This window comes from Loxodonta africana, chromosome 17 (assembly GCF_030014295.1).
Source record: "Loxodonta africana isolate mLoxAfr1 chromosome 17, mLoxAfr1.hap2, whole genome shotgun sequence".
Lineage (NCBI taxonomy): Eukaryota > Metazoa > Chordata > Mammalia > Proboscidea > Elephantidae > Loxodonta > Loxodonta africana.
This window is the reverse complement of record NC_087358.1, coordinates 58,681,268-58,692,803: the sequence shown is the minus strand read 5'-3', so window position 1 is coordinate 58,692,803 and position 11,536 is coordinate 58,681,268.

Sequence of the window (11,536 nt, the reverse complement as noted above, 5' to 3'; positions counted from 1 at the left end):
TCAACTTAGACTTCACTCCCTGTTTTGACCCCTACTCCCTCAGGTTTGGTTAGGTACCATTTCCATGTGGTCTGTTAATAAACACTTAATTTATCTCTATCTTGACACAATTCTAATATCCTGTTTTTACTTCTCTGAGCCCTTTCTACACCCAAGAGTCTATAGGCTTTTTGAAGGCAACAGGTGTGATTTGTTCACTGTGGATTTCCCAGTGCTTAGAGCTGTGCTCTCTAATGTGGGAATACGTGGGTGGTGAGCATAGTTGCCGTGTTTGGCTGCTAACTGAAAGGTTGGAGCCTTGGAAGAAAGGCCTGGCAATGTACTTCTGAAAAATCAGCCATTGAAAACCTTATACAGCACAGCTCCCCTCTGACACACACATGGGTTTGCCATGAATCAGAGTTGACTTGATGGTGACTGGGTATGTGACTACTCTGAACTGAGGTGTGCTGTGAGTATAAAATATATACTGGATTTAACAGACTTAGTACCAAAGAAAAAATGTTAAAATATCTCATTTGTAATTTTTTATATTGATTACTTGTTAGGTTAAATAAAATTGGGGTTAAGTAAAATAAATGATTAATATTCATTGCAACTGTTTCCTGTTTGCTTTTTTTTTTTTTAAATGTGGCCACTAGAAAATTTAAAATCACATAGGAGGTTTGCATTTGTGGCTTGCATAATGTTTCTAATGGACTGCACTGGCCTAGGTTGTACTGTCTGGCACATCTGTTGAATGAATGAATTGGTAGATTAATCTATGTAAAAAGGTTAGGTGACTGTCTTCCTGCCTTAGCCTCAGATCATGGCTTTGTTCCAAGTGTGACCCCACACTCTCTTATGCTCAGTGTACTGAGCTGGGCAGTCTGGCTCTCAATAGTCTTGGGTTTGAGTCCTCAAGGGATGGAGCAACCTGCAGAGGACCACCCTGGCTTAAGCCTATGGACCCTGTCTTCATGTACATTGTGCACCTGAGTCCATATCTCTAGGAATAAAATATTTTCATGGCATACTGAATCAGGAACAGGACAGACTCTCATTTTGAATGATTGAAACATCTCTTGATACCATCAGGGCTGTTCATCCTCAGTAGCAGTAGGTGAGGACACCAATCTTACTGGACATTCCTCATTTTACACTATCTTGATACAAGAATCAAAGAAGATGTACTGATTAGCTTAAGAATTTTTCAGCCTCTGCAACCTTGAAGAACAAACAGCCCTTTTCTTAAGGTTCACCATAGCTTTCCCTTGTGTACAGAACTTTGAATTTTTCCTCATACTGTGCTGTGTTGTCTGATTGTGAAATAATCGGGTGGGAAGCGAGTTTCATAGACTGTGCTTATCACTGTCAGGAGCCTTTGAATTATGATTTCCTGAGGATTTAGGGGTTGCTTGGAACAGCCATGGGTACAGTGAGAACAGACTCCTCTGGGATGGCAAAGGTTTAACTGGGCATGGAAGTTGTTGAATCTGGTTGACAAAAGCCAAATTCTCAGAACACAAGAGATCTCAGTTTTTATGATCATACCCAGCATTAGGTCAGCAGTTTGAATCTGCCAGGTGCTCCTTGGAAACTCTACGGGGCAGTTCTACTCTGTTCTGTAGGGTCGCTATGAGTCGTAATCGACTCGACAGCAGTGGGTTTTTGGGTTTACCCAGCATTAACATAGAGCTTTTCTAATTTTCCAAGTGCTTTCACACACAGTATCTTGTGTGTTGTGTTGCTTGTACTTGCTGTCTCCAATTTCTTTCTTCTCATTCAGTATTACCCTTCTATCATGCTTTCAGTCCCACCACTCCATAGAAACAGTTCTTGTAAACAGTTGCCATGAATGACACATAGCTAAATCCAGTGATCATTTCTTAGCCTTCTCATTTACTTGGTCCATTTGTGTCACTGAACACGGTAGAGTGCTCTCTCCCATTGAAATTCTTTCTTCAATTGACTTCAAGGACATCACACTTGCTTGGCTTTCCTCTGACATCACAGAGGATGATGCTCTATTGTTTGGTCAAACATTAGTCTAGGTATTTCTGTGAAGGTATTTTGCTGATGTGATTAAAATTCATAATCAGTTACTCTAAATAAAGGAGATTTACCCTTAATAATATAGTGGGTCTCATCCAATCAGTTGGAGGCCTTAAGAGCAAAAACTGAGGTTTCCAAGAGGAGAAGTAATTCTGCCTACCGATTTTGGACACATTACTGCCGGAGTTCCTTGACATATGGATTTTAGACTTAACAACCCCACAATTACATGAGCCAATTCCTTAGAATTTTTTTTTTTTAATTCCTTAGAAATCTATTTATCTGTCTGTCTGTCTGTCTGTCTGTCTGTCTATCTGTCTATCTCTCTGTTGAGGATTGGTTTGCCTCTACACCTTCCATCCAGGCTGCCTAAGTAAAAGGCCTAGGACCCAGAGCATTCTCTGATAAGGAGTCTGGGAATTGGGTAGCCTTCTCTCTCCCAGTTCCTTCCCCTTATCAGAGAAACCTTCCCCCTACTCTAGGCACACAATAACTTTCTGTGTCTTGCACACTTATAGGCACCCTATGGCACCTGGCCAACCCCATTTCCTTATCTGTTCCTGGCAGGCAGGGAACTAGGTCTCTTGTACTAAGAGGGGTAAATGTAGAATCTAATCTCCTGTTAGTTCTGTTTCTCTGGAGTACCTCAGCTAATATGCATAACCCACAGCAAATATTGTCATTTCTAACATCAAATTTCATGCAGAATGTGACCATGTCTCACCATCTCCACTGCTATCATCCTGTCTGAACCCCATCATCTTCTGTCTGGGTTATTTCAGGAGTCTCCACAGTGATTTCCCATTTCTGCCCTTGCTCAGTGTAGTCTGATCTCAACAGCAATCATAGGAATCTGCTAAAATATAGTTCAGATCATGTCACTCCTCTACTCAGATGGCTCCCATTTACTCAGCATAAAAGCCCAAATCCCTTTAATGGCCTTGAATGGCAATGTGGCACCCTCCCTATCCTCATCAACTACTCTCTTGACACCTCATTCCTTGCCAGCCATGCTGGCTTCCTTGCTGTGTCATTCAAATCCAGGAGACTGCCTGCCTTGGGCCTTTGCATTTGCTCTTCTCTGGAATGCTTCCTCCCAGATAGCCTCAAGTCTTTCTCTCTACTTCTCTTAGGCCTTTACACAAAAGTCTCTTTCCACTAAGAAAGGACCCTCATGCCTCATTTAAACATGCTACCCCTGCTCAGTACCTTTCCTTATCTTTCTTTGTCTATTTATTCTCCGTGGTACTTAACACCATCTAACATCTATATGTTTATATTGTTTATTGTCTGTCTAATATTAAAGTGCAAACTCCATAGAGAGCGTGGATTTTTTTTTTTTTTATTTCTATATTCCTCAGCAGCTAGAACAGTGCTTAACACATAGGACATGTTCATTAAATATTTGTGAATAAATAAAGGAACAAACCAAAAAACAAAAACAAAACCCTCAAACCCACTGCCGTCAACTTGATTCTGACTGATAGCAATCCTACAGTATAGAGTAGAACTGGCCCATAGGGTTTCCAAGGAGTGGCTGGTGGATTCAAACTGCCAACCTTTTGGTTAGCAGCTGTAGCTTCCTGTAGCTCTTAACTGCTGCGCCACCAGGGTTCCTATTAAATGAGCATTAGTATTATTCTTTTCTCCATTCTATGAATGAAGAAGTTGGGAACTCAGCAAGACCAAAACCAAACCCAAGCACACACACACACACACACACACACAGGCACATACACGTAAAAAACAGAACAGAATAAAACAAACTTAACCAAACACAGGTATACCATGACTAATGTGTTTGACCTAGGGGGACTAATTCAAGATATAATGTAGAGTACTTTTATGTTTCAGGGGTTGGTCTGATCACCAGGGGGTTGTAAGGAAGTAATTACTTTATAAAAAGAAATTTAGGTTAATGTTTTACAAGTGTTACTTATTTTGCAATAATCTTGGAAACTTCATTAGATTTTAATTTTCAGGACAATGTCAAAGCAATAGTCACCAACGTTTCAACTCAATAGCAACATAAGGACCGTTGAAGCTGTAAAATATCATTATAAAGCAACTAAAATGCAAAATTCTTAAGAGCGAGATTACATTGGAGGAACCTCAGTCCTTCTCATCATGATGTTGCTGGTCCTTCATATTTCAACAGTCAGTTGCTAGTTACTTCTTGATAGCCATTGGTGGCAGCCATTGGTGACAGTCCCAAGAGTACCTCTTCTACTCTGATGCTGTGAAAGTTCATTTTTAGATGATACAGTTTAAAAAACAATCTTTCAAGTCTTGTTTTGGGGTTTTACCTCTGGTAGGAAGTCTTTCTTAATCCCCTAAAATTGATTGACTAATCAATTAGAAGAAATACAACCAGAACGTTCCTTAGAAGAGAGGATGGTGAGACTTACTGTAGTCAGAGCTGGCTTTATGGGTATGCAACCTGTGTACTTAGAAGGGCTTCACACTTGGTCTAATGGTTTGCTGCCACTGTCTTAAAATTCTTCATAATTTTTGAACAAGTGGTCTAGCTGAGAACCTTAGTATTTTGATCTTGCACAGGACCCCCCATGGGCCAGCCCATATTAATATGCCATAGCCAGGTGAGATAAGGACTGTTAAGTGAGGACTACAATGGATGTCAATAGCCAACTCAATTACGCTTACTTGATCATAGAGGAGGTTGAGTTATTTGGTAGTTTTGTGCTCCTGTTTGCATAAATCTCTTGCACATGTTTGGCCATTGCTTCATTTACTGATTCATTAAATTTTGTTCCATTTAAATAGCAGTTTCAAAATTTGTTTCATTGTATTCTGACTCTTTGCCAAAATTCATACATTGAAATTCGTCGTAATCCTTGGTAATATAATTTAATATTCTCCTGTTCTTCTGATGAAATGGGGGAAATGCAATACCCAAATTGCCACATTTTTAAAAAAAGAAATTGTTCCTTGCCTCTGAAAAGAAGCTTTTTCAAGGCTGAAATCTTCAGAACAGGAATTGCATGCCCAAAGATCTATAGAGGTCATGAACATGAGGGAAAGAAACCAGGCATGAATGCGGGCGGTGGGGGGGGGGACTGTGGCCAGTGGGAAGACAGATACCCTTTAAAGGGGGCAGGCAGCTGCACCCCAGCTACAGCTCATTGATGTCATGGGGAATGTGGGTCTGTTTTATCAGGTCTTTCTCTCTCCCTCCCAAGAGGAACTCCAAATTGAGAAATTTGTGTGAAATCTCTCGATTTTTAAATGTGGGCTCAAATAAAACACCCTGCGACTGCTCTTTTAGAGATAATTCTTGCCATGATTTCTTCACTTTGTCCCAAATAGCTCTGAAATATCTTTCATTTCTCTCATACAATAGGCTTTTTAAGATGAAGAAACAGTATCTGTAATTTCATTTTGAGGCTCTTTAGAGAGGATTTCTCTAACATGTAATACTTATGGAGAAATGTTAAATTTGAAATCCAATGACAGCAACCCACCTGGTTAACTAACCTTCTGTGAGTGGGAAAAGCCATTTGGTAACCTCTTGAAGCTTCTCCATTATAGCTAATCATGCTGTACACTCCAGCACAGCACCAAACAATAGAAATATATTCAGAGCCATACATGTAATTAAGATTTTTCTAGTGCCATTAAGGAAAACCTGGTGTTTTTAGTGCTGCAGCTGCTAATCAAAATGTTGGTAGTTCGAATCAACCAGGCACTCCCTGGAAACTCTGTGGTGCAGTTCTGCTCTGTCCTATAGGGTCTATGGGGTCGCTATGAGTTGGAATCCACTTGACAATGGTTTTTTTTTTTTGGTTAGTGGCATTAAACAATTAAAACATTAAAAAATAAAAAGAGGTGAAATTAATTTTAATATTTCACTTAACTCAGCTATATCTAATATACCATCAGTTCAACATGTGGTCAATATAAAAAATTATTAATGAGATATTATACATTATTTTCTTTTACACTGTTGTGCCATTGAGTTGTTTTTTGACTCACGGGTACCCCTTGTGACAGAGTAGAACTGCCCATATAGTCTTCTAGGCTGTACTCTTTACGGAAGCAAAGCACCAGGTCTTTCTCCTTCAGAGCCAATGTGTGCCTTTGAATTGCCAACTTTTTGGTTAGCAGCTAAGCACTCAACTGTTTGTGCCACCAGGGCTCCTTTTTACCTGCAACAATCTCAATTTGGATGAGACACATTTGGGTGCTCAAATAGCCACATGTGGCTAGTGGCTGTTGTTGTTAGTCTGACTTATGATGATCTTATGTATAACAAAACGAAACATTGCCCGGTCCTGAGCCAAGATGGAGATCATGATCATTGGTATGTTTGAGTCCATTGTTGAGGCTATTGTGTCAATTTATCTCATTGAGTGTTTTCCTTCTTTGTGTTGGCCATCCACCTTACCAAACACGATGTCCTAGTCTAGTGATTGTTCTTTCTCGATTAAAAAAAAAAAAAAAAAAACCAAAACCAAACCTGCTGCCATTGAGTCCATTCCGACTCATAGCGGCCTTATAAGACAGAGTAGAACTGCCCCATAGAGTTTCCAAGGAGTGCCTGGTGGCTTCGAACTGCTGACCTTTCCTGATAACGTGTCCTAAATAAGCTAATCAAGATCTTGCTTGATTGTATTTTATCCTAAGACTAATTTGTTTATTCTTTTGGCAGTCCTGGTATATGCTAGTGACTACTATATTGGAAATCTCAGGCCTAACCTGTTCTGCTGTGCTTATGTGTCCAAAGTTGCTCAGGTAGTAAGTTGGCAGATCCAATAATTTTGCTCAATTTTTCAAACTTTTTGCCCTTCTCACTACATTGACTTGTCCTAAGTATTAAGTGCAGAGCTCTGGTGGTGCTGTGATTAAGAGCTACTACTGCTAACCTAAAGACTGGCAGTATGAATCCAACAGTTGCTCCTTGGGAACCCTATGGGGCAGTCCTACTCTGTTTTATAGGGTTGCTGTGAGTCAGAATGGACTCAATGGCAATGGGTGGTAAGTATTAAGTGCAGAATCCTGGTATACAGCTTAGGTTTAGCATTTGTAGAGTTCGATAAGAGAAGCATATGAAAGAGGAAAATAAGAGATATGACTAAATCTAAAAATGCTAAAGTAGTTGCGGTGGTCACATTTCAAATTTCTAGGTGAAGACTTTTCATAGATGCAAAGTTTGGCTTTTTGTTAAAGTGAGAGGTTTATGGGGCTAGGTAGGTACATCTAACTGTGCAGAAAACAGGTCTAGCTGAGAACCCTAGTATTTTAACTCAGGTGGTTTGGATGTGAGGCAAGCAGAGACTTTAGCAATGGAGCAGATAGCAAGAACAGGAGCACTTTCATCTCTGGTTGGAACAACCAACTGACCTGGCCTTTGAGGGATGACTGGGCAATTTCAACATCCAAGGGGTGTAGAAAATGTAGGTGTTGGTGTGGGGGTGAAACGGGGCATGCCCTAATGCAGTGATGGGGAGATAGCACGAGGAATATAGGGGGCAGCGCCTGGTCCTAGGTCTCTGTGCAGAGAATCCATCTGGGGGGCTCCAGAGATAAGCCTAAGACATGGTCTCTCCTGAGTCCCTCCATTCTTTGTGGTGCTGGCGGGGTGTTTCCTGACTCTTCACTGACATTTCTGAGGGATAGACTTCTGAGCACTCTTGTGGCTTATTCACCCACCCAGTGGCTTCACAGGAGAGAAGACCTGGATATTTGCTTCTGTAAAGATTACAGCCTAGAAAACCCTATGGAGCAGTTCTACTCCTTCCCGTAGGGTCACTATGAGTCAGAACAGACTCACTAGCACCTAACAACAACAACCTTTCAGTATTTTTTGTTGTTGCTTTTCAGCAGTTGCACAGAACTTTATGATGGTTTCCATTGGTTGTGCTTTTACTAACTCAGTTCTGCATTTCGTCAACATCGGTGACTTTGCTGCAGACTGAAAACATAAAAACTTGGTTGAAAATTCCATAATTCAGGCTTTGAACCTTCTAAGCCATAATAGGATGGCTAGATCTAGGTAATTCCTGATAAAGGATATGTTTAGGGAATTTAAATGTTGATTTGGCAGCTTGAATCAGACTGAGGAACAACCTGAGGGACTCTGATTTGAGGAAGAGCTGCCAGGGTTGCCTGCATGAGTTTGCAGGCGTATGAGTATATTCATGGCCCTGGAGAGAATTAGGGTTGCCTGCATTTTTTGACTCGTGCAATTTCTATTGCTTGGTACTCCCTCCCTTTTCTACAACACTAATTAAAAAATTTAGTGTTTTCTCCAATGATAATTTGAGTTCCCCTCACAATTCTTTTTAAATCAATTTATTCATTCATCCATTCATAAGTTTATTAGATACATTTATTTAGTCTGCAGACATCTATTGGGCACCAAGTGCCAAGCACTGGGCTCGGCACTGGAGATATGAAGCTGGCGAGTCCATCATCTCCATCCTAAAGAAGTTGACCACCTGATGAATTCTTCTCACATTAACCAACTTAGGCTGGGTTACCATAGTCAATCCAGTCACCCCTCAGTATTTATGTAATTGGTTTTGTGTTCAATTTGTTGTTTTTATTCCTAGTGTATTCCCTGAAGTGGCCTGTCTTCCCGAAGTGGTTACACATTTTCAGTAGCAAAAATTATGCTTCCTTCTTTCTTTAGAAGTCTTCATTGGACCTGGTACAGTACTTTGTCTAATATACATTGTTATATGAGGGATCACTTCCTGGGATGAATGAATGGTGTCACTTGATTATTATTTTTTACACATAATTACTGATATTGCTAATAGAGATTGGAGGGTTGTTGGAGACAAGTAACTGATATGAGAAGTGTCATGCAACACGGCCTCTATTGTCGGCCGGTAGACTAAGCACAGCCTTTATTGTACCTGTATTCACCAGTTACTCTACAGACATTCTCTTCTGAAGGCACCACAATATGTTTGGCATTGATTTTTAATGATGGGGAGGATTAAATTAAGGCCATATCTATATGGATAGCTATGCTGTGTGTTGCAACTGTTCAAGAAGCGTAGCTTTAGGGAGTTCCCCTAATGAAGTGCACAAACAGCAACTTTCCTTTAAGCTGTCAGCGAGGAATGCCGAGTTACTCAAGTGAATTTCAGTGACCCCTTACTGTGGCGGGAGCCCAGCATCTGAACAAACTTTTATAAATAATAGACTGTTTGCTTTGCAGCATTGAGAATTTTCTCCTGCTTCCGAGGCTGTCAAATAACCTGGAGGCCTGTTGCTTCTTAGTCAGAGGTATTTGCAGAGGAACTGATCAAACTATTGTTATTAATAATCTCATTACTGAGGCATCACCAATGCTTTTGTGCATGTGAGGCTACCAAATAGATTAAACTTTTATTTTGGAGACGATGGAGAGGCATACAAGAACAAAGCAGCTTACAAGCACAATGGAGGGGCGGCCCTTTCCTGGCTAAGGCACATCTGTGTTTGGGAGAACTGTTGCTCCATTCCTGCAGGAATGTAACCCCTCTCGTAAGGGGTCTTCTAAATGATTGACCATAGACGCCCCTAAAGGTAGTCATGACTACGGGCTAACATTGTTAATGAGATTTTTCATTCTAACAAGGAAACTGACAAGCTCCTTGAATAAAGGGACAAGGAAGGTTCGTTATAACCACAGGCAGAGGCTACCAACAGTGAGAAGAGATTGTGGCATTTACTTTGGTGGGCATCGGGGGAAGGGGGGGAGTTGTGATGAGAGGTAGAGAACAGCTCTTCTCTCCATATCCGTATTCATAGCATTCAAACTCAGAATGATGGGGATCAGTATACCCAATTCTCATTCTCATATAAGGGTGGTAGATAACGAAGACTTAGGATTAGTCACTTCTTAGGCCGGGAAAGGCAATTCATGCCCTGTGTTTTCCCTGCTTTGGAATGGGTTGCTAAATGGTTAGAACACAGGGCTGAGGAGGCCAAGGCTGAGTTGCTTCCCATAGGGGACAGTGAACTTGACATGGGTTCCATGGTCCACATCCAGCCCCGAGAGGCTCCACTTGGGTGGAGCAAGCAGCCTTCATTATAAGGTTGCCAGATAATATACAGGACACCCAGTTCAACTAGAATTTCAGATAACAAATAAATTTTTAGTACATCTCATACGATATTTGGGACATGTACTAAAAAAAATTGCTGTTTATCTGAAATTCAAATCGAAATGGGCATCCTATATTTTTATTTGCTAAATCTGACCATCCTACTGTCCTAGTCATCTAGTGCTGCTATAATGGAAATACCACAAGTGGATGGCTTTAACAAAGAGAATTTTATTCTTTCACAGTCCAGTAGGCTAGAAGTCTGAATTTAGGGTGCCAGCTCCAGGGGAAGGCTTTCTTTTTCTGTTGACTCTGGAGGAAGGTCCTTGTGATGCATCAGTCTTTCCTTGGTCTGGGAGCATCTCAGCACAGGAACCTCAGGTCCAAAGAATGCAGTCTGTTCCTGACACTGCTTTCTTGGTAGTATGAGGTCCCCATGTCTCTCTGCTTGCTTCTCTCTTTTATAGATCAAAAGAGATTGGCTTAAGACACTACCTAATATTGTAGGCCTCATCAATATAACTGCCACTAATCCATTTTATTACATCATAGTGATAGGATTTACAACATATAGGGAAATTACATCAGATGATAAAATGGTAGACGGTCATACAATACTGGGAATCACGACCTAGCTAAGTTGACAGATACTTTTGGGGGACACAATTCAATCCATGACACCTACATAGGACAGAATTTGAGAGACGAGGCTTCAAAATACACCCCCACCTCCTAACAGCTGGCAATGGGCCACTTATCCCTGACCTCAATTTTCACCACACACAGACTGTCTTTGGAACAGACAATGTAGGTGGACTCTTGTCTCCAGAAAGCTTCTGTGGAAATGTTCCTGTGCTTCCTGGGCCTTCTCTAACTGCCGGTAAGCACCACAATCATATGAATATGGGTGTTAGATTGGTCTGAGAAGGCACCGAGCGTAACTTGAAGGCTTGATTTTCTGGAAAGGCGTGTTTCAATGAGGGGGCAGGGTGGAGGTAGAAAAGACAGCTTGGATGGCTGGGGCAGTGTGGGCCCTAAAGATGGGGAGGCTGATGTGGGTAAGAAGGCTGATCTAGGTGGGAAGGCTGGTCTAGGTGGGGTGTCCCCTCACCCTGCCGAGCCAGGGGCAGTATAGGGGACTGGACCAGGAATGTAGTCCTAGTGTGCCTTGGATACACCAAAAAGAGATCCATCTTCCCTCCCTCCATCTAGTCTCCATCTCTCACTCTCTTTTCATCCATTTGTATATTTTCTCTCCGCCTCTTGCCTGTCTTTTCTTAAATGCATGAGTATTGAATTGTACACCCCAGGGTTTAGGACTCGATTTCTCATTCTGTTTTGAACAGTGCTTATTCTGAGAGTTGGTGGAGCCCCTGAAATTAAGCTGTAAAAGAACCCTTCAAACTAGGTCTTCGAAGTGGCCCCTAGGCAAGGCATCTTGG